Genomic DNA, 19,226 nt, shown 5'->3' on the forward strand with positions numbered 1-19,226 from the left:
TTTGACGCGGATCGGTCTATGACAGGGCGTAGTCTTCCCCCGTTTTCCCCGGGCGTAAAAATTCCTAGTTCCGCCTCTGCGTGCGCGTACTCGTTCGCGTAAACCTCGGCGTGTTAAATGCGCACACATAACAACTCACTGTAAACATCCGTCTGGCCACCAACGGACCGAACGCGCTCCGGTGCATAACGTTAATTAATAATCTAATACCGGAGGTGTGTTGTGTTTGCAAAATAGTGCGCATTACAATAACGCGTTCTCGACGCGAAACGTAATATCGTGTGCACAAGTAGACTACACGTGCAGGTCGGCCGGTTCACGAGAAGTCGTCGGACATCGCGTTTCGCTACACATTTTATAAATTCGTTTTTTTACCGTGCGAACGTTCGACGTCCGTCACCGGACTGCTCGTTTTAAACGCGCAATTGTTTCACGTCGTTTTATACGCATACTCGTTCGTTATAAGATGAGGGACGTACATTTATTTCATCAATTTTGAAATCGAATTTTTTTTATGGAAAATCTGCGCACCGATTAAATATTACGATTTGTTTTCCACGATTTTTGTGTAAAAATCCTAAATCAACGACGTTTACACAAACCGTTACCCTTGTTTCCATTACAACGGGTTTCGTAAACGTCAAGTTTGTTTCTTATCAAAAATCATAGTTACTAAATTCAGTATTATTGTAAGTTATAGTTCATTTTACTGTAGTGTTTCAGTAGCGCGAGGGTCGAAAAAGTAGATCTACAATGGAGTTATTATCGTCATGGATATTTATTTATTTATTTATTTATTTTTTTGCATCCCTTTTGGGTACAAAAACAAACGCGATTTTTATTATTTACGAACGAATCAAGTCGTATCTAGAAGCGAAACTCGTACAAATGGGCTTGTAGGGCTTGTGACGTATGTAATTCGATCGAATACGCCTGCGAATACACGAGTCCATCTCAACGTGTACCGTACAACGTAATGCGCGTAGCCGGCCGGACCGTATGTTATTATACGCGCACGCACGGGTTTCGTGACGATTTTCGACGGTTCAACGATACTTTTAGGGTTGAAAGCTAGACGGGTGAAATCAATGACTCGCGTACGCCACGTGGTAACTCGATCTAAAACCGATACGGAAGGTAACTCGTGGCTTTTTCCACGGCGCAAAACGGGTTACGGCCATAATAAATTATGTTTTACGATAATTGTTTCCTGACAACGTGTAATAATAATTGTCTAATGACTTTATTACAGCCGACGACGTATAAATTGCATATTTATCTTATACGTATCTACCGGTCACCGCTGCAGTGCACTACGCAGTAGTTAGATACTAGTTTTGAGTTTAGCTGCAATTTCAAAACGTTCGACACTTTATGTAATACGCAACAACTCTGCACGCTCTAACGGGTTACTCGTACACTTCGGTAGAACTTGTAATCGATCGCGTCAATGCAGTTGCTTGTACAACACGTGAATTGTGCGCGCGTGTATTAGTTGCCGATTGATATTTATTACTAACATTCTTACGTTCGGTAACGTACGTGATTGCTATTTGTCATGTTCAATGCAAATCGAATTATTGCGTTTTTATTGTTGGTCTTCGACGCGTTCGCAAGTCGTTCGGTTCTCGGCGGTGTGCGCGTACTCGCCGATGAGTTTTTGGCAGAAAACAACGCGCGCGCGCGAACTTTTTTGATTCAATAATATAGATTTCCGTGATTTACCGCCTTCTATGCGAATAAACTGTTGATTAACAATCAACGTCCTGTATACTTCGGTAATTATATTCACGAGCTCTCTCCGTTCAGCCGATTTTCGTTTACAATGTCAATAGGCTTCACTTATTATAACATTTATGTAGATTTTCAGTCGGTGGTCCGTTCGTTTGCGCTGCACCGAAACATTGCTACAGAAATGGATACCGCGACTGCAGTTCGAACGGTATTCGTTACATTGCGTAATGCGCAAACAATTCGATATATCCGCGCGATAATAACAATGTGACAGTAGGTACACTTTCCCTCGATGAAAATCCGGCAGCTTGCTGTGGGCCAACGGGATTAACACGATATAAGACCGGTACGAAAAAAAAGAGGTAAGATTAATACAAGAAAAGCGCCTGAATTTTCGGTAGGAAGGTATGCCGATCGCGTTCAAGTACACGGAATTGCCTTCCAATCAAGCCGAACCCGACCGGTTGAAAACTCGGCGAGATACGTACCTTTGGGTTTCAAAACGAACAGATATACACGTGACGTTATTGAGGCACAAGCACCGCCGACCAGATATTATTTCTTGCTCGGCACTTACCGCGACGTTTCACAAAGGAAATGTGATTGTAAGCCCGCGCGTGTATTATACGCACAACACGTCCTTCGTGCAAACGGTATTTAGATGTGGAGACCACGAGAACCACTTAACCTTATTGGCGTACGATAATATTGTATTAATTGTCGTACGATATCTTCAACCCGTCAACGAGTGCCACTTCGTTCGAGAAGAATGTTAGTGTGTACGAGCGGCATCTGTCAAATCCGTTCCGAATGTCACCAGGTACTCGAGCACACGGGGGACAAATAATACTGCTCAGACAGGACTATACGTTTACGGCGAGCGGCGAGCAAACTCGAACTTGTTGCGTTTTTCCGTTCAAGTGTACATCTATCGATGTACAAGCATAACATTTATTAACAAATATCACTCACGCAATAAACGTATTTCACTTGTCGCGGTTTAGCAGCCGTACAATCGTTTTTATCGTGTTCTTTACGTACGGATCGAATTCTTAGTTGGATTACACTAACTTATATCGTTTTCAGATTCAAATTATTGCTCAACTGCATTGCACTGCAGTTTTTTTTTTCAACCTAACACAATTATTTATATTGATTATTTTCAGTCCCCGTATTTGCATACGACAAATAAATTATAAACTTCGTTGTTGGTTGTTGTGTATCAAAGCGTGGAGTTTTCCCAAGGCTATGTACCACGCTCAGTAATATCTGAGAATAATGTTTTTGGCCATTCCATTGCATTTTGTAATTAAGCATATCACATGACCTAATTCATTAAACGCCATTTGACGAATGCAGTTACTGTAATGTACTCGTACGATTCAACGGTATCTATGTAAATGTATTAAATTTACCGAGAAATATAAAATTATTTAATTTTATTTTCATTTATAGACTACTTATTATCATCCCGGCTGTAAGACGAGATCACGGGCATGGGCGTATTTCCTGTTCTTTATTTCCCAAGGTAAACATTCTGAGCAAAATATGATACTTATTGTGTCAAATTACTTTAAGTTAGAAAAAAAAATCAATGACACCTAAAATATACATGTATTTTTTTTTTTTTTTTTTTTGTAAGAAAAAGTGAATAAAAAGAATCCTAACAGGTACCGTTGTTATCTTATTTTAATCCAGAATCTCAGCTACCGCTGTGTAAAATAAATAATAATTGTACAATGTCAAGTCTCGAAATAGACAGCGAAACAATACAGCCTTGGTTTTAGTTTTTAATGCAACGTTCTTTTACACATTTTGCAATTAACGAACGACTTACTTTAGAACAAAATGCATTACAGTGATTAACGGTTTGTAAAATATGAATTAAAAATAATAAAAAAAAAACTCCGAAGGATTTTGTCGTTTTTAAATATTTTTAATCGCTCGTAACCGAATACCGACACAAATCTCTATTCTCAAGGTGCAAAATCGTAGTTTTATTTCCACCGTTTTATAAAACAACTGCAGATGCAGACTACAGCGCGCTGTTTGTTCAAATGTGTTGTCTAGTTTCAACACATTCCCCTGCACCGCACATTCGAGTTTAATTTATAGCGCAAGTGTGCAATCTACACACGCGTGCGTGGCATAATATATCAAGTTGATAATCATCGTAATCGCTCTACAACTGCACCGGTCGCATACGTGTACGTTGTACTGGCCGTTGGCAAAGGAAACGTTTTCTACGTACGTCTGTGGCGGTGGGAAACGATTCATTTTTTTCCCCCACACCGTACGCGGTCGCGGTTTATTGAATTCGCATAAATAATAATAATAATAATAATAATAATAATAATAATAAAATAATAATAATACGCGGATTATAATCGACCGTTATCAATAGTTCGTTGCAGTGACGCGACCAGGATTGGTTTTCGGAGGGGGTTGTGATTTTGGAAAAAATAAGCATTTTCTGCAGGTGTTTGGTGGGGATAAGGATTTAAGATTAAGTTAGGTTTATGAATAAAATATTTAAATTACAAATTAAACCGTTTAACTTCTATTTCGTATTGTGATAGCACAAAGAAAAAGTGTTAAACAATCGACTATCGAGTAATCGTAGTACCAAGGTTATCGATGTTTTGAAGTTGAACGGAACATTACAAAACTTTCCTTATGTTATTATTGCTATCAATTATAATACGATTAATATTCATATCAATCAGCCGGTTCGCGTGTTCCAGATAAACCATATTTTTTTCTACGTAGAATCTGTAGAAACCTTAGAAAATTTTCTGAGGGGAGGGGTACAACTCCCAAACACCCTCCTAGTGACACACGGCGTAAAAGCGAGCTTGCTCCGATATTCCAGCAATGGAAACTTGTCAACCACCCGTTGAACGAATCGTCCGTTTGGGTTCGACAAAACCGACGATGGAACGGATAAAATAATCTGTGTACAAACGCAATCGTAGCGGAGACGGAAAGACGAATTCTGGACACACGAATGGGTACCCAGTCGTTTCATCACGGTATTGAATCGATTTCACATGCGCGTTATACATTTTCGTGTCACGGTTTCGAACCGAGTGGCAGGGCATCGAATTCAGTCATAACATTGTCGTCGAACAGCGCGTAGTGGCGTATGTGTAGTGCGTACTCGTATACGACTATAACCTATTCCATCGATTATAATGTATTATGCATTACAGAAACAAAAAAAAAAAAATAATAATAATAAACACGTCGACAGGTGTTACGTACACCGTAACCTTATGTTTAAAATCACTATGTATACGTTTATCACCGTAACGTTTCGTAGTCGTTTCCCTTTTAATTATTATTATTCGTTCGCCTTCGCGCGACCAGACAATACTCGTATACTCTATCCGCAAGCAGTACGCATAAAAAACTTCCTGTGCAAGATAATAACGATATCAATGGCGTATATATTTTTTTATATTACTGTTAAAAAAAAAAAAAAATTAAAAAAAAACTCTCATGGTAAACGCTGTATACGATGTACGCACACCCGTGGTAGTATAGTATACCTTGGTATATTTATACATATACATATATATACCGTTGGACGGTTTGCGCATTACAACGTGACAAACGGTGATTAAAAATGTATGTGTTTATACAGGTATACATGTGTGTATACGCAGACATGTCCATGGACTTTTCAACTTCGTATCACGCGTGCGCGCACGTGTATACCGTTTTATAATTCGCATTCGATTAATGTTATCCACTCAGAACGGAATCTCTCGTGATAAACGTAAAAAAAAGAAATATTCGTTACGCAAAGCCCGCAGCTCAATGTGTTATTGTTATTCTAATAAAAATTAATTATCACCGGTGTTTTTCTTATACGTACTGACGCACGCGTCTGGAAAACAGTGTTGGATACAAAATTGAATAAAAAATAAAACGCGACGTTCAGCTACACTACGCGTTGACGAAAAGAAAAATTAAACGCGCATTCAATGTCCTTCTGACAGGACGATCGATAGTACGCGATGTTGTGAGCCCGTGAATATTCGCCGCGGTGTAAGTTTTCGGCTGGTGTTGGACCTCCGGTCTCGTTCACGGTTTGATAATAATCATTATTATTCGATTTACCGCGTTACACGGTCGACAACGATCGGTACGCAATTCATTTTGCCGACAAACGATGAACATTAAACGTTTTCGTACAGATAGGCAGGCAGGTGCACTGCGAGCAGAGAAATGCTGCGTGCGAACGGCGAACGCGTCCGCGTTTCCAAAAAAGCAGCTTTCGACCGCATGCGTATGGAACGGCGCCTCGATTCGCGCGTGATGGCGAGGGTTGGTTTAGCAGAAGGAAAATACGACCTCCTCGGTGGCGAACGCAATAACTGCATTTCAAACGTGCAAGTTGCAAGCGCATCATTTGAACAACGAACAACGCAATTACGTACGACGACATGTGCACGATAAAGTTCGAATAACCCTTCCTCCTTATCCTCGTCCTACCACCCCCAGCATTTCACGGACAAAACCGCGTGCAGCTGACGACGATTCGACATTAGCTCTCGACGTGTAGTACAAACGTGCATACGTCGTACGTCACACGTCTGATATGTATGTTTATACGTGTAGAGGTTGACGTTGTAATTTATGGCCCACCGGATCGTCAAAAACATTAGGGGTTGGTGTCGTTTTGAACGGACGGGGGTACTTGGGAGTCGGATGGTAACACGATACACGTAATAACATGATCATTGATGATTTGATGACGTTTTAAAAGACATATGGCAGACAAGAATAGGCAGTGTTATGTTATGTCCACATTCATTTATCTAGATAGATATATTTTTATCTTTTATCTTATCCATATAAACGGAGAATAAGTTATCTGAGCCATTATCAAAGAAGAATAATGAAATCATCTAGACAAATTTGTCTTAATAAAATATAATTTTTAATATTTTTTTTAGATTCAGAGCGAAGTGAGGAGCCTATCGATTATAACGATAAATGATAATATTGTTACAATGACAACCGTGAAGTTGGCCCCCCACTTTGTCTTATCGACTTCAAACATTCATCAATATTTTGAAACTTATTTGGAATTAATTAGAATTTATTTTTCCGAATTACCTATAGTTTATACAGGCTACATACTTAAAAACAAATAGTAATAATAAATTAAAATTATGAGATTTAAAATTTATTAGTGCTAAAGGAAAATGATCTATCTAAAAGAAAACAAATCTAAAAATTGCAAAGTTGAAGTTTCAAAATTGTATTCCTTATTACATAATTAAATATTGTTTTTAGAAATCTGTTTTTCAATTAGCTAGAAAAATTAATTTAGATAACTAGTATCTCTAATTTTCATAAAATACCACAGAACATTTTAAAATAGAATGTCTTAATGATGAGTAAACAATTTTTTTTACTATGGAAATATAATATTTTAACTCTGGACTACATCTGCCCTTAATTTATTGCTATGCTCATTAGAGAGGGACCTAGGAATATCTGAAATTAATATTTTGAAATTAGGAAGCAACATTTTTGTAGCTGTCAAAATTGTCCTATTTATGTAAATATTTACATCATTGAAACAACTATAGCAACTTGAAAAAATGCTATCCTTTGTCGCCCAGGCATTATCAATTTTGACTGTTTGTTGGTTCATCATGACTTCATACGGCATTAAACTTTAACATTACTATTTTAAATTATTAATATTAATACAAATTTACGATAAGTATAGTAAAATTAACTCAATATCTACGAACGTATAAAATATAACAGTAAGTATCCTTCAATGTTTTCGAACACAAACTATAGTGCATTATGTATAATTAATATAAATCACATTATTCTTAGGTTATATTATTTTGTCATATAATTTGATTTAACACATTAAATCCAGGCCGTTAAAGGAGTCCATAAAACTGTTATTTTTATAAATTTATATTTGTATGGTTCAACAAACGTTTAGGTAAAAATTAAGATTTGCTCGTAAGTTATATTTAGGTTTATTACAAAAAATACGTTCTAAAAGAAGGAAAAGGAAACAATTTATTTTGCCACTAAATAATTTAGAGAGAGATATATAAGTATTTTTACGACGAGTGGATAATAGATTAATATTAAGCTTGCCCTCAACCGAAAAACTTTTTTTTTGTGAAAAGGTATGAAGTTCCAAATTTTGAAAACTTGGTTTCAAATAAACCCAAATTAGTTCCAAAATATTGGTGAAGGTTTGAAGTCGATAGGACAAAGGGGGTGGGGGTTAAGGGGGCAGTAGACGATGCAAAAAATCACGTAAAACAGGTCATAAGCTAGACAAAACTGTGGGACTTGGGTTTGACGGATTTTAATTTTAAAAACAAATTAAAAATCTTGAACATCTTAACTAAAACTTGTTCGAAGGAATTTTTATTATTACAAAAATGAATGGCGTACTTAAATACTTAAAATACATAAATTTCTGATTTTTTAAATTGTCAATATCTTATTATTTAATTACAATATAGAAAATTCCTCTGGTCAATCCCTAGCTTACATAGTGACTTAATTAAATCTGTTTTCAAAATTTAAATTCATCAATCCCAAGTCTCCCAATTTTGTCGTTTTTGACATTTTATTAGCGTGGTGTAAATTTTCTTCGTGTTCCTTGACCTGTGCATGCGCGTATGGGCGTTAGAACATTTCTAAGAATTGTAGTACCTAGCCATAACATAAATATTAAATACTACCCGCATTTCGAACAATTATCAGTCAATTAGAACTAATGATTACGGATATGAAATAATAATGTATTGTAACAATTACAATCATTGCAAAGTATAAAATAGATCATAATAAATTAATTTATGTTAGCATAAATCAAATAGAACTAGTTGTTTTCAACTATTCAGCAAGTCAAGTTTAATTTTTCTCGTCAGTAATTTTTTTTTGAATTTTAAAATGAATAAAGACTGGCGTTTGAGTAAAAAAGGATATCTCAGGCTATGTGCATTACGGAAAAAACCTAATTTTGTCAACTTGAAACGCAAAAAACGCGAAGATCATAAAAACAATGATGAGGTAATTATAATGTATATTGATTGATATATAGTGAATATATTTTTTGTATTAATTTACAAATTAAAATAATTTTGTAAGTTTATTTAGATTGATGAATTTATTGATTTTACAATGGTGTATGTTTTTTACTTTTTACTTATAACAACTTTATAACGTTTTTGAATAGAAATAATGCTTTGATTTTTTACTTCAGCCCCTTTTTGAAAGGGAAAATTCATCTAGTTGGTACTTTGGGGAGTCAAAAGTAAAAGATCAAGAAGTTTTCAAAAGCGTTAGGAAAAATCATAAAAAAGTAACGGAAAAACGTGAATTTTTACGTATAATCAGTTTTTGACAAAATCAATTTTTTTATTTTGCTGTACCTCAAAAACGAATCATTGTAAATACTTGAAATTTTCATCAAATGTTTATATTAGCCGTATCCATTTACGATTACATTTTCAAAATATTTTGAATTTATAGGCAATTGAATTTTTGTGCCTATAAAAAAAATTTAACAATACAAAAAATCTTTAAAATTTAATAAAAGGTTTATTATAAGTTTTACTTATTGTAGTAAAAAAAATCAAAAATCGTTAGTTACAATTTTTGTTTATAAGCATTTAAAGTTCAAAAGTGTTTTCTTCGTGTATATTGAATTGTGCATGCGCATATGGACGCTAGAACATTTCTAAGAATTGTAGTATTTCTATAACATAAATATTGTATCGTTTATTTATCATAGTACCAAATACAATTTTTTTTAAATTTTCTTTTACTGTATGCTTATAAAAAACGAATAAATTAAAACAATTATTTCCCACAGAACATAGACAAGAGAATAAAGAATTCAAATGTGTTTTCAAAATTAAAATCAGGATTTAGTTACCGGATGAATTTTCCTTCCGCTTTTTGGTTCGAATTTGCAAAAAAACGACCAGGTCTCAGCAGGCTTAAATGGTTAGGTAGGTAATAAAATAATAATATATATGTATATATAAAATCTAGATTTGTACATCCGATTGTACAGTCCAAATAAATAAAGTCCATATTTATACAAACCCGATTTTAAATTCCATATATATATGGTCCAGATTTATATGCGCTCCCACAGTATTATTTATGTCTTATAGTACTATACTGTCCAAACTACTGCCTATATTATAATAATATTGGATCATCAAAACCAGTGGCGGTTCTAGCGTACGGGCAGGGTGGGCAGCTGCCCGTACCAAAATTTTTACGTTCACCTTAAAAGGTTCACTGTCATGTTTAAATAAGTACAGAATTAAGGAATTCAAATATATATTTGTTTTTATTATTTACACTTTCATAAATAAAAAAGTGTTTAATTGGGAAATCTTTGTTTTTGGAAGCTTCAACATTGTCTGATGTACATCAACAAATAAGTAATTATGGCGAAGCTTTCACTAACTTGAGAAAAGTAGTTGAATTATCTATGGTAATTCCTGTATCCTCAACTAGTGCTGAACGAAGTTTTTCTACTATGCGACGTATTAAGACTTACTTGAGAGCTACAATGCAAAATCCTAGGTTGAGTAACCTTGCTTTATTATCTATAGATAAAGAGGATTCAGAAAAATTGTTAAAAGACCCAACTCCTGCTCTTGATATGTTTGCAAAAATAAAACATAGAAGATTACAATTTCAGGTAAAAATATAGTTTATATAATAATTTATCATTATAATATGTTAAATTATTTTTTATATACTTAAAGAAAAAATAAAAAATATATATATATATACCTAATTTGAATTAATATTTTTATTTTTTATGTATGTTAACTGTTAAGGAAAAAACTGTAGCTTAGGAAAATTTAGGATTTAAATTTAGCTTACAGCTTACTACATAAGGATGTAGTACATAAGGATGTTATACATTTTTTATCGGATAATAGCAACATTTGGTTTCTCTGTGAAAACAAAAGATATTTATTACTTCTTAATTACAAAATTACAATTTACAAATTTACCTATAAAAATAAAATAAACAACAATTTATGTTACTTACACGCGTATGATACGCGCCTACGTGAAACGGGACGTAACTTGAAACATAAAATATATTGTTTGCCCGTACGAAAATCTAGTCCTAGAACCGCCCCTGATCAAAACGTGAAGTTGTGCAAATTAATATAATGTAAAGATAAAATGTTCATTTTGATTATTATTGTAGTTCCGGGAATTCGATATACGGTGGCATGATAAACGCGATAACGGATTACACACACTAATGTTCATTTACTACTCACACATTGACACAGCCAAAATGTTCATGTGATATAAAATGCCTAAATATTACTCCTTAAAACATGCTACGCTCCAGCCCTCTTATATGTACGAATATATGTTTGTTTGTGTTTGTCATCACCTTTTAGTGCACTAAACGTGTTTCGATTTTATACTTTAGAGTTGATTTCTGGTAGTAAGTTATAACTAGTTGGTACTTTGGGTGGTCAAAAGTAAAATAATTTTAATAGTTTTCATATACGTCAATAATAATTTGAAAAACGGAAATAAAAAAATTAATGTTATTATTTTTCAGTGAATTGTTTGTTTATTTATTAATCGTTAGGTACATAATATTAGTTATTTGATAAATGTATGGGAATTTTAAATACCAAATACTTTTATAAATAACTTTGACGGATGTTTAAATACCATTATTATTATTATTTATTAATTTAATCATTTTGATTTGTCTGATAACTTAATTAATTTAAATTTTATTTATTAGGTAAAACATTAATGGATTATTCAAAAATAATTAAAAAGAAATGATTTTTGTTACCAAATTTTATGGTGTATTCAACCATAATAAAATGTTTAAAATGTTAAAATGTTTTTTAGAAATAACATTTATTTGACTTATTAAGTTATATAAATCACATCTGTTTTGGAATTTAGATGTGGTACATATTTATCGGGTACCGTTGATGCACAGTTTTGTGATTGATAACAACCCCAAAAGAATTATAATTTTTTTATCTAAATAATAAATGCTGATTTTTTTCTTTATCCAGGTAATTAAATCATTACGGATCTATTATATAATCTTCGTCTAGATAATCTTTCTACCAAGTACCTTTTATCTTTATTCAGCTATTTAAAAAAAAATGATATTCATAGAATACTGCAAATAAGTACCTAGATAGAGAATACAAATCAACTTTATATGAATAGTGTGATGACGAGAATACGGTGTTTGAAATGGAAATTTAAATTTCGTGAAGGACAGATGCCATAACCCTAAATCCTTGGATTGTTAACCGAAAAATGTTAAACCACCTCGAGCAGTGTGTGTGACTGCAGTATTATTTTTAATTTTAACCCTCTTTCGATTTTCAGCGGTTTGAATGCGCTAATGATATCGTACACCATCTTACACGTGTACGTGTTATAATGTGTTTATGCATTATTCATAATAATACATTCACGTATTGTGTATGCATGTTTTACGTTTTGCGTTTCGGTTTTGTTCGATAACACGACGGCGACGTTTACCCAATAACGTTAAGCTTAATCGTAAATACTTTAATTCGAAGTGCACGATTGTCGTACAGCCAGTCGCTGCGTCGTAAATTGCATCCCGCACTCGAGAGTACAACTTACGTGCGACGTGTATAAACGACGACGGATATTCATTTTTTCAGACGTATCTATAACTATAACTGAAACTACAAAAATGAAAAAGTGAAAATATTGTTTTTAATTTTTTAATTATTTAAAAAGTTTATTTTTAGTAGTGCGATCGGAAAACGGAATTCGAAATTTACTCGCAGAAATGCTGCGAAGAAACATAATTGAAATAGTTGATCTTTGGATACCACGGCATACATATTATTATTATCAATATCCAGTGAGCTATGTATAAAAGCAAAAATATTGACTAAAATAATATTTTAAAAATTAACATGGTTCTCTTTCTAACCGTCATCTATAGTATAACTAGTAATAGTTTCCCGAAAAAAATATAATGATTTGCTGTAAATATTTTGCATTCCAATAGATTTTGATTTTCAGTAAAATCTTTATCCTGTGGTAATGTCGTGGTTTTAAAATATTTATCCGGACGGGTATTAAGATGATAAGACTAAAGTCAAATTGGCTATACCAATATTGCAAACAAAAATATTGATTTGTATTACGTTTTGTATTACATATGTATATGATATGGATGTATCACATTAAGGATATGGTAGTTTTTATTTTTCGTTCGACTCGAATCGATATGTGCAGCCACTGCTTCTCTGTTTTCGACAGTGTTATAAATAATGAAGCCATATCATTTCACGTGCACGTCAAAAGCGTATTTGAAGTTTTTCCTAAGATCCAACCCCTCCGGGTGTATTCGTTTTCATGCCAATAATAATAACCCCGTGACAGCTATTACGAACGAAATTGTCTTATAAACAATCAAGCCAACGACGATAAGGGTGGTTGCAGGTGAATTTACTTGGGAAAAATTAATAAAAATAAGGGCTGGGACACCCGCTACATGTACATATTTATATATTATCTTATATGCGTGTACAATGGTCCGATAAAGACGCCCATGCTTCCGACGTTTGAATTTGATTTTTATGTTTCAATCGACCGAAAATATCAAATACGTCTTGTTGTTGATTAGAATTCACAAACACTAGAGTGCGGGTGTTTATAAACAATAATAAAGCATATAAAAGGTGAGAGGAAAAAAATCAAAAATATCCCGTACGGTATAATTTCTTTTTATATGTATATGCTTATATGTAATAGATTTTTGTAACGCGACTAAAACCCCTAGTGTTCGTACGGATATATTCAATGATTCAATAAAAATTTCCGTCAAGAATATAAATATAAAACCAACGATGATGTAAAAAAAAAAAAAATACAAAACACAGTACTTCTATTTGCTGATCGATAATAATTCACATTCCAGCGAAATTCAAAGAATTCCTCAGTCTTAATTCATTGAAAATAATATTGTGTTCTATTTACCGGCAATACTCATTTACGTTACGATAATAATATCAATATAACGGTACGAGACTTGTGAAAACCCTATGTTTTAAAAAATATTTATAACAATTGACGAATAAAATCGTTATTACATGTATTGTAATTTGTTTCCTCGAAATGCTCTGAATTCAAACACCCACATTACGTAGATGTGACGTAATGCGTGTAGCATATATTCATTTTTTTTTTGCATATGGTTTTTAAAATAATTTTTTCTATTTGTATTATAGTGCGAATAAGTAACGCAGAAAAATGCCACCCTCACTGCAAAGAGTTCTTTATTACTTACCACTGCAATCGGTGCGGTTAAAAATACATCCATTGTTGGCCACAAACATTTCATGCAATACTAAGATCCATCGTATCGGTTTGCATTATGTTTTTAGAATGGGAAAAATGCAGGCACAGAGGCCAACGGAATTTGAATGAATAGTAGAGGGGAACGCGTATATAATAAAAGCGACGCGTATAGAGAGAGAGAGAGAGAGAAAGAGACTAAGTGAGCTGCAAAAAAGGGGAAAAACGCAAAATCTCTCTTTTCCTTTTTCCTTTTCTCTTTTGAAGTGCAAAAATGTCTTAGAAACCTTTTGTGTGGGGGCCATTTTGTTGAGAAAACGATGAACGAGATGTGAAAATATGAGAAACAGACGAAAACAAAACGGTCTACGTTCTGTACGCGCAGATTACCGCGGCACAAATGCTGCAGGAATAACGAGAGACATGAACAAACAGATAAAAATATTTATACAAGATATATTTTCCCTAATTTTTGATTCCGTGGTCGAGCCACTCAGTTCAACGTATTCCACAGCTTGTTTTCTCTTTATTTCATTACATTAAAATTTTATCACTTCAAAAACTTTAAATCTCTAAACTTAATATCTTTGACAAAAGTGAAATGTAAAAGGAAAAAGTATAGTGCTTTTAATGTTTGAATGTATGTCAACTTTGTCCCTTTTTTTTTTAATTTTTAAAAGTTTTTAGTTCACCAGTTTGAAAACTATAAACGGTATCGAGTTAGCGCGGGATTTGTCTAAATATACTTGACGGAAAACGGCGCGAGACTTATCATTGTGTTCTCTTGAGATTTGAATGGTTTTCCTCAGTTGGTTATAGGATATTTGAAAATTGCTCACGTGCGTAAGTGTTCAAGCGTTAACTTTTTGATGGACAACATACGACGTGTTTGTGTGCGTCGCATGTGTATAGCGAAGTGTTTTGTCGAATTAAAATCAAACTCAAGCTTGATAAAATAATCGAAAATCAATAATATTATAAACCGCGAAAACGGAGCAAACGGACGTACGGTCTTGCAGAAGTACAATGGAAACTATTCGTCCGTTCTCTTGTTCACGATTGTATTGCATTTGTCAACAGATAGTGCGAGTTGGATTGCACTGCGCAGGTGGTTCGGTACCCTTTGTCCGGGGATAAGACTCAATGGAATGTCAAAATAAGAATACGTGAAGAATACAAATAAAAAAAAAAATATATAGGTAATGTTGGATCCGTGTAGCCGCGGTTACGTGCAATATACGTGTATTAAACATAATATTGAGATTGTTTTCAACGTGAAACGTTGGTCGTTTTATCTTTTATTGCGACGAAACCGACATTAGATACGGACAACACATTTCGATAGCCCGGAATGGACGTTTTATGCGCTGCGGATGAGAAACGGAAACAGAGCGTTTCTCTAAATTCGATTTTGTTTTAAAAATGTTCGTGCGTTACGTGTGTGTCTTCCATTGAAATACCTTTAAGGCCTTTAAGATTCGCATCACAAACTATGCTTCTAAAAAACTCGTCGAAGTTTCTTAACTAAATGAACGACGGTTGGGCCGATACACTTAGCTCAACATTTTATTGAAACATCCAAAATACTCTTATTTCCTCGTCGATTTTCTCGAATAATTATAATAAAAGTATTGTTAACATTTTTTTAATAAATATTTATTTTTATTTTTATTTTTTTTGTTAAAAAAATATTTGCTTAGTAAATTACTAAAAGAATGAAAACATAACGTGGACTTGAACCAATAAAACAATATTCTTGTTATTTTATCACATGTACTTTGTGGGAACAACAGTCAATCGTTTCAAATACAGATAATGTACTTTTATTGTTCTAACAAATGATACATCTAATGACTGAATAATGACATTCGAAATAAATTTACAAATCAATTACAGTTGCAATTGTGTACAGGGTAATTTTACGTTTATCACGATTCTTACCGATTTATGGATATAGTTGAAAATTATTTTTACATAATTTTAAATATTTAACTTATCGTATAGGACACGAAATCGGGCAAAATGGCGAACGATCGTCGGCAGTGCAACCATTCGGTCTGTGGAGACTTTTCGATGACGGTCGTAGATGTTGTCGATCGGCAGCTCCGTCGACAGTCAGCTGGTCTACGGGTATCGTGTAACGAGATCCGAGCTCCTTCTCTTCGCTGCATGTTCGATGCAGCTTCGCCAAACAGAAGAACGGTTGCGATTCGTTTCCCATCGCTTGACACGGACCGACTGTCCGTTTCTAGAGCTTCGCGAGACCGTACGACCGGTGCGTAGAAACAAGTGGCTTTCGCGCAAAACCAACGTCATATTATCCCGTACGAGTACAGATCGGTCGACATACACATGCAATCAACACGTATATCGACGTCGAGACCCGTAAAAAGTGTCAAGACCAGCAACGCGATATAACGTATTGCTCCTCACCTCAGGTTACATCGACCATCATCCGAGTCCTCGTTTATAAGAAACGATTATTAGAAATTAATATAGGTGCAATTAGATAGGGATTAAAGGGGGGCTTAGCCTTTCAAATAGTTGTCCGTTCCTCAAATATTTATCTATCCTCCACATGATAGGTACAGATACAAATTAAAGTATAGAAGTAATTTACCAAAGTGATACAAAAAATAAGCTCCTTTCCCCCCCCCCCCAAAAAAAAAAAAACAAATAAAAATAAAATTTTAGTTGCGCCTATGGAAATGAACGAAAAACGATTTTCGTTTACACTTAAAAAACTTAATTACTACAATATTACTATAGGGTACTGTGTGTCCAATAAATTCTTGACCAATTGATGAATATAGTGCAATGGGAATTATGTAACGATATCGCACACAGGTATAACACGAAGTGGTTTATATGAAGGTCGCATAATTATGAACATAATACTCAAGGCGACGAACCAGTGTTAAAATTTTAAATAAAAAAATGTTACCCAGTTATTGTACATCCGATTATTGGACAATGTGATGAACCACATTGTCTCTGTTACAGCTTAGTCTAGTCTTCTAAAAACTATCACCGACATATGAAGTCTAAACAGTAAGCATGACAGGGTTGAGTTAATTTTCTTTAGGAATAAATATTTAGTATAAACTCAAAATACGATATCACGTATGAAAAAACTAAGAAAAAACTAGATACCTTACATATTGTATAAAATTTAACATAAGAGTCTGTACACTGTAGTGCCCTTGAATGTTTTTAAATAAAACCATTCATGTATTACTTTTTATACTAAACAATATAAGAATCTTAATTCACTGTTTAGCTCATATGTTTGTCCTTGGTATTGTGTTAGAAAAGTTAGTGAAAAAAAACTAAATTTTAACATCGACCGCATCAAAACGTATAAGTAATTGTTAAACTGCAACATAGACAACATAATATTGGAATTTTTATTCAATTTGTAAACAAAAAGAACTCTTTGAACTCCCATATCAGTATTTAAGGAAAATTAAAATTATGTTTGTACTTTGCCAAATCGATATTACTCTTTGTAACTATCTCCATGTTTTTATATAATTATTATTATACACAATATTAGTGCTCGATCAAATTATAATCTTTAATGTGTACTGTAATAAATCGTTTTTTCTTTTCTTATTTTCAATTGTTTATTGATATTCCAATGATTCTCTATTATTCAGTAGCCGAGTGTCTGATCCCTTTTGCGTACAGTTCAGTTATTTTTAACCCTTATTAAGGAAGTATTATTTATAATATTTAGTATTTAAGATTGTACTGAACAATTTATCAACGTAAGTTTATAAAACTAATTACATTGATAACACATTCTCTGAATATAAAATGTAAAGATGATTTAATCTTCAATTTAAAAAAAAAGGATTATCATAGATATATTTTATACGAGTATACATATAGCTTACGAGCAATTATTGTGCATGTGTATATAAATACTGACTGAGACAACAATATATATTAACTATCTTCTATTTTTGATGTTTTCAATTCTTAATTCTATATAGTGGGGGTAACCAATTATTATTTTTGGAGGGCCACATTTAGAATTTTGAAAATTTTCGGGGGCCATCAAATGTCAAGGCAAATACTTTTAATATATTAAAATGCAAAATAAATGTTTGACAATTGATATGAATTAAGTCTCATAATATTGAAAAAGTTAAAAAACAGTTACGTCTGGTGGTAAATCAAACAGACCCTTGAGCGGTCGGGTAAATAAAACAATATAATTCCGTCTACTCAGGCAAAAACTGTTTTCAAATTCAATTGTTCTTTTTTTCTTGTCCATAATCATATAAAAATAGTACCATGATGTAAATAGGTATGATTGTACGCGAAATAATATTTTTAAGCTATTATACTTGTAGCCAAACTAAATCTAGATGTTATAATGTTTTGAATGTTTATTTGCATAGTAACTATAATAGTTGGCGAACAATTTGCATGTTAGCGAATTGAGTTTATTAAATTGGAATATTTTGAATAGAATACTCGATAACTTTTTCGAATAAAGCTATTAGTATTTTGTTGTTGATTATGTATGGTATATGGGTTAAAGACTCCACTCTCCCTACTTCCGTCGAAACACTGTATTATAGTTTCTAGTTCAACTGCATCTAAACTTTAGTGATATTAATTATCGATTAAAAATTGATGAATGTTTTAATTTAATGTTTGGTATTACCTAGAATAACTAGAAAAACTATTGAGAGATGGTTTGGTAATTTTTAATTAAGATCGTCAAATAATTTAATTTATAGTACATAATTTTTAGTGTATTGCAAAACATACAATGGACCCTGTAAGGCCGGACTCTATACAGATAAGAAAATACCTTAAGATAAATATTTTATATCCTACCATCACAAGTAATTGTATTGTACGTAGTGGATATTTTATTTATCGGGTAAACTGAGTAAATCGAACATTTCTTGAATGTTATGTGACTACGTTTAAAATAGTTTTCGTTTATTTGAACGTTCAAAGTTTGAACTCAAATAATCATTAAATATCTAAACAACAAGTAAAAACAACGTACGGTACTTTTTATTTTTATAGACAACAAGAATATTTGGTGTTTGAACAATCGATATCGTATCTCCGTACTGTTATTATTTGATTTATTT

General features: G+C 33.2%; 1 long non-coding RNA gene across 4 annotated transcripts; it reads left to right on the plus strand.

The window, feature by feature from the left end:
- Positions 1-1,446: 1,446 nt before the first annotated feature.
- Positions 1,447-3,336, plus strand: LOC112691029. Of its 4 annotated transcripts, none has more exons than XR_003149272.1 (4): positions 1,447-1,778; positions 1,863-2,554; positions 2,901-3,130; positions 3,190-3,336. It is a non-coding gene; the product is annotated as an uncharacterized LOC112691029 (long non-coding RNA). The 4 variants fall into 4 exon arrangements; XR_003149271.1 differs by having other exon boundaries at positions 1,863-1,942; positions 2,009-3,130; XR_003149270.1 differs by having other exon boundaries at positions 1,863-1,884; positions 2,136-3,130.
- Positions 3,337-19,226: the final 15,890 nt, after the last annotated feature.

This window comes from Sipha flava, unplaced genomic scaffold (assembly GCF_003268045.1).
Source record: "Sipha flava isolate LNK unplaced genomic scaffold, YSA_version1 550_pilon_pilon, whole genome shotgun sequence".
Lineage (NCBI taxonomy): Eukaryota > Metazoa > Arthropoda > Insecta > Hemiptera > Aphididae > Sipha > Sipha flava.